At 41.8% G+C, this 5,949-nt stretch overlaps 1 pseudogene; it reads right to left on the reverse strand.

Moving 5' to 3' along the window:
* Positions 1 to 3,284: 3,284 nt before the first annotated feature.
* On the reverse strand, positions 3,285 to 5,309 carry LOC109278063 (pre-rRNA-processing protein TSR1 homolog; annotated as a pseudogene).
* Positions 5,310 to 5,949: the final 640 nt, after the last annotated feature.

The raw sequence follows: 5,949 nt of genomic DNA on the forward strand, positions 1-5,949 counted from the left end.
CAACCACATGTCTGTTCCATGTGTGGCCACCAGAAGCATGTTCTTTTAGAAGGACATAGAAGAAGTCCCAAAAATAATACATATTGGTATCTTCTCTTAGCTTACAGATGAGGCCTAAAACTAAAATCACATGCTGCCTTAACATGTGATAATATGGAGAGAGCCTCAAAGTCGTAAACATAAGTTTCCCACTCCATCTACAACCACAGATAAGGTCATGTAGCCTAACAAACTTCCTTTACTCAGAGGCCAGGTACAGTGTCTGCTTATCTCTATGTAGTGGGTTTCGGTTCCCTGTCTGTTCACAGAATTATGCAAATAAGCTAATCACATCCTCTTAAGGAGCGAGGGGCACTCCTCTCTCTTGATACTATGCAGCCCACTTCCCACAGCCCCAGCTGTTCACTCCATTCCCATGTGCAACTACCACATGGCCCTGCATGGCGTGGAGTGTCTTCCATGAGACTGTGAATATATGTGACTGATACACTGCTGTCAGTCCTATCTGTCCAGACTCAAGTGTCACGTGTTTCATCATCTCTATAACCCTAGGGCAGGAATCTGTCTCTTACCAATGGAGTAATATGAGGAGATTAAAATATAACATCATATATAGGCTTATAAAAGTATGGAGTTAAATGTTCCATATTATATATTTGGGTATTTTTCCAGATAGAGAAACACATCTATGGTTTTACAATATCAGTCATTGCACTTAAAAAATAACGTTATACCTCAACATTGCTTCTTTCCATACTTCCTCTCTAAATTCTCCCTCCTGCTCTAGTTCTCTTCTCAAGGTAATGAGTACATACTTTTTCTTATGATACATCCTTAAAAGTTAATGGTATTCTTAATGTATACTGCAAAAATGGCTTCAAGTAAATTTATCTAAAAATTAGGTTTTTTACTAACTTATCCATGGTTTTGGAAAGAGTGCAAGTCAGTTGCCATCTGGAAAACAATCTGTTTTACTATGTTATTTTTGTCATTAATAATGCTCAAAAATTATTTATGTTGTAAACTAGACAGTGAGGAACCATTTGAGGCTCTGCTGTATGTATTATGTGTTTTTAGCCAGTAATTTAAATAGTGATTATTGTGTTATAATGCATCTAGACCTGTTATAAAGAGTAGCGTACAGGAGCACCTGGGTGGCTCAGTGCTGACAGGTCAGAGCCTGGAGCTCACTTTGAGTTCTATGTCCCCCTCTCTCTTTGCCCCTCCCCCACCCCCACTCACACTGTCTCTCTCTCTCTCTCTCAAAAGTAAACACTAAAAAAAGTAGCATACATATGAGTTATCATTTTTAATAATATTTCAAGGGTTATTTTGTCTATTATTAACATTTATAAACAAGTGAAGAGACAACTGGTCTTTTTGTTATGTTTTTACAGACTTTGCTATTGAAAAGCTGATATTGTATAAACCCGTTCAAAATTTATTCTATACATAAATCTTGTACATGGCAAAATTTACACATCTATACCTTTACTGACATCCAGACTTCTGTATGACCATCATGTAGATGTCTATTAGTGATACCATTTTGGTCCAAAGCACCATTATCTCTTTCTTGCATTCTTTTAGTAACCTCCTAACTGATCTCTCTGTATCTCCTAAATGCTCTCTAGAGACTATTCTCCATCTCCTATATTCCTTTCCTTTTGAAATGCAAATCACATTATGGCACTCTTCTCAAAATTCTCCACTAGCTTCCTATCTCAGAGGGAAAGCCAAAGTGCTTAAATATATGGTTTTCAATATATATGACTTCATTTGAGTAATCTAGGCTACTTTTTAAATTGTCTGTCCCTGGACCTTAGCCCAGATCAACTGAATAGGAATTTCTGAAGCAAGAGTATTTTTTAAAAAATCCTCCAGTGCTCTTGAGAACCACTGACAATTGTGATCTAGCTCCTACTTTTTTCTGACTATTCTACCACATTCTTTCTTGCTCACTCCACTCCAGCCATCATGGCCTCCTGGCTAGTTCTCAAACTATAATTGTTCTAAGACATGCACACACACACACACACATGCACATGTATGCACACACACATGCACGTGTGCACACACACACACACATACGTACACACACAATTTCCTGCCCTGAGATTCATATTTTAAATGGTTCTAATCTGGCCTTCTTCTGGCTGTACCGTTTCCTCTAAGTGGGAATCTGTGGAGACGAAGAATGTGCCAACACACTTACCATTTTAGATCACTTTTAGATTCCTGGAATCTCACAATTATCTACCAAAAAGGACCTAACCCCAGTGCCTCTTCACAGTCCTCTTCTCTGGACCATCCTCACAAAGGTAGTCCATGCCACAGGTGCAATCACTCAGAACAACTCTCTTGGTGACCATTCTGTCTGGATCCACTGACAATAATGGATTACCTGAGACAATAAGGCTGTGCATGCCATTGCTATTCTGTTTGAACAGTGGCACAGATGCAGGAAGAAAAGTGATTGGGCCATATATTGTCACCACCAAGGGCATGTCAGTAGTCAGGAATCTCTGAAATTTATGTTTATCTGCTGCAGCGTGCTGAGAGAATAAAGGTGGGCGGGTATCCCAGGTGTATTAAGACAAATCTCTCAACAGCAGAAGCAGAGTTAGGATGGAAAAAAAAAATCCTTGCCCTTCAATGGCAGGCACATACATATGACAAGAAGCAAATTCAGACTGAGCATGTAACCCCATCTGCCCTTTATTTGTAAAGGCCAACCAGTGAGGCTCTTTCCCCTTCTTCCAGTTCACCAGTTCTTCCTCCCTGCCATTCCAACAGTATGCAGCCCAGCCTACTGGCAGTATGAGAGAGGATGGATCTGCTTGTCGAACTGTGGCGGCTGCTGTCCCGCCCCAGCATTTTCAGTCTCCAGAAGGAAAAAAAAAAACACATTTGTATTGTCCTCAGGGCGGTGAAAATGTAGACCTAACCTCCCTAACCTGGGTGAAGCAGGATGAAAAACCAGCTCCTTGTCAATCTGTTTCTGTTTAGTGTACACAGATCAGAGGGGATTCGGTGTCTGTAAACACCTGGAAATTTTGTTTCCTGGTTACTTCAGCTTTTTCTCTTCTCTCCTTAAACAGCTTTCAAAATCCTAATGGAAAGCAGATGTTTTAGTAATATTTAGTAGGTTATTTTTTTAACTTAAGTGGCAATAGAAAAACATCCATAGTTCCCTGAGGCACATGTCAAGGCTAAGAAAGGCCTTTTGAAAAAAAAATGCAGCAAACCTCTAGGATAAAGTAGAAAACACAATTTTTGCCCAGTCAAAACCTGTAGGCTCCCATCCCTAAAGTGCTGACTAGTAGCCATGGTCCATTATTCCATGTCCACTCAGGCACTGCTGACCAAATCCCACTTTTCACCCATGGTACTGGTTCTGGTATATATGGATCAGAAGTCCATTTGGAGAAAATTAATTCATCTTATAGAGGTTCATCAGTACTGTGTCCTGAGATTTTTAGCTCCCCATCAAAACTGCACTCATGTGGCCACAAGTACCTAAAAGCTCCTTGATATGTCCCCTGTGGCCCCACTTTGTTCTCTGTTCCACTGGTTTGAACCACAACACGTCCTCTCTGTTGAAGTGCATGCAACGCAGTACCATCAGCTTAGTAAAAATTTTGAAAGGATGACCCCTCAAAACAGCTCTCTTGATGACCATTCTCTCCAGATCCACTGGCAATAGATGGCCTGTGGCAATGAGGCTGTGCATCCTGTTGTCATTCTGCTTGAAAAGCAGCACAAATGCAGAAGGAAAAGTGATTGGGCCACATAGTGTCACCACCAAAGCCACATCAGCAGTTAGGAATCTCTGAAATTTATGTTTATCCCTGCAGTGTGCAGAGAATAAAGGTGAGGCTCGGAAGTGCCTGAACCCACCTGGAAGATCAGCTCCTCTTTAGCTTTCACGGGCTCAGTGTTGCCAGGGTGTTGGCTCAGCGCCAGATTCACTACTGACATCTCTGGCCATCAGCTAGTAGAGAAAATGCAATCAAGAATGTTCCTTGCTTGAAGTACTGAACCACTGAGACGGACTTCAGACATGAAGCGTGACATATCAGCCAACCTCAGCTCCTTCAATCTCTTTTTCCCTCAATTTCTTTAAAATGCACTTCCTAGTATTAGTAAAGATCTGAAACTGAAAGTTCCAAGCATAATCTTGAAGAAGGCTTTCCTCAGGATCCCATGAAGATGTCCAAAAGTTCTTGAGGCCTCTGTATTTCTGAAATTGAATTCTTGCAGCTATGTCATGGGGGGGGGGTGGGTGGGTATCTACTTCATCTGGAGACATCTCTTCCAGTCTTTCTTGTTTATATTTCTCCAACATTTTCTTCCTCATCCTCTTCCTCCACTTTCTTGTCACAGACTACTCCAGTAGTCATAGTTTCATATCCTTCCCTCTGTTCCTCTTTACTGTTTTCCTCCTGAGATTCCTCTTCAATAAAATCCTCATGTCCCATGTCATCATATTCATCTTCCCCACCACTTTCCACCATCCTCATCCAAAATCTATTCTACAAGCTAATTTGATATTCCTTTGGGAACCTTCTTTACCACCTTGGGACTTTCCTTCAAGAAATAGTTTGCCTCTTTCAGCTCCTCCTTAGTGGGACAGGTTAGCTTCCATTGGATCTGGGATTACCTCTGTTTACAAAGATTCGTGTCTATCAGGGTCTGCCTTCATTAGGATCTTAAGGTCTTCCTCCATACCAGCTACAGCATCGATAGCGGGTGTATATAGGTGGGAAGGCCCTGAACAAAGAGGCAGAAAAGGTAGTAATCCCCAGTGCTGTTCCAGCCTTCTAGTAAACCAAGAAGGAAGAGGATGGAATCTGCCACTTGAGCCATGTCTAACACAGTGTGCAGATCCCTGGCCTTGCAGCTGTGAAAACTCCTGATGCTTCAATGCAGGGCATAACAGCATAAAACTATTGGTGCTACTTCACTCATTTCAGTGTAGTGTTCCAGTGTCCTTATCCTGAAGCCGTGAAAGTCCTCTGGCAGGGAAATCCTGTTGTGCAGGGACACCACCAGTACCTGATGAGGAAGGTCATCCTTGCCACCCAACTGTCTCTTCTCTGCCAGAAAGACCTCTTTCTTCTGCTTTCAGAGCTGACTGGCATGATGCCTCTGTCTATTCTACTGAGCTCTTTTCTTACCTTCTTGCTTAAGATTTTCGGTGCTAGACAGCCCTTGCTATCCCTCTGCATGGATCCTGGAACTCAATGCTGCTTGCTTTTCTGAGTTTTATTATGCTGCTTGACTGGGCCAGAAGGATGGGCTTCCATGTTGCTACTCATGTGTACCCAGTCAGCCTATGTCAGTGTGTTTTAATCAGAGACACAAAAGCCAGTAAGAAACATTATGCAATTATGGGTACTGATAAAACCTACATAAGTCTGTAGCTCATGCATCCGCTGCTGTTTCTAATGCCTCATAGTGTCCAGTTTGGGAAGAAAGTGGAGGTGACATGAAGTGAAGGGAAGAGTAATGGCAAACTGGAATATGCAAAAGTGATCTGGAACCTATGAGGTAAAACTACCAATGTTGATGAATTAGACATCCAGAAAAAATGCTGATGCACTTGACCATAAAACATTACAAAAACCCATTTCCAGGATCTGGAGAAGCTAAAAGAAGATATCAGGCAGGAGGTAAAGCATCAGCAACGTAGCTGCTCCCTCAGGCCTACAAGGCATGTCAACACAATCTCAACAAGATATGTGGGTGGCAACAGCACCTAACCTTGCTTGCTAAGCATTGACATGCTGTTGTTTGACTTTGCCTTCCAAATCTTCTGCAAATTTCTCTAGGTTAGGCCAACCTTATCCCAGAACTATGAAGGCATGGGAATTCAGAAGGGAGACAGTTCTATCTGAGCTAAATCAACAGAATTTAAAGCCCCAATAATCAATTTTTGTCACCTGG

This window comes from Panthera pardus, unplaced genomic scaffold (assembly GCF_024362965.1).
Source record: "Panthera pardus isolate Hobbes unplaced genomic scaffold, ASM2436296v1 HiC_scaffold_7, whole genome shotgun sequence".
Classification (NCBI taxonomy): domain Eukaryota; kingdom Metazoa; phylum Chordata; class Mammalia; order Carnivora; family Felidae; genus Panthera; species Panthera pardus.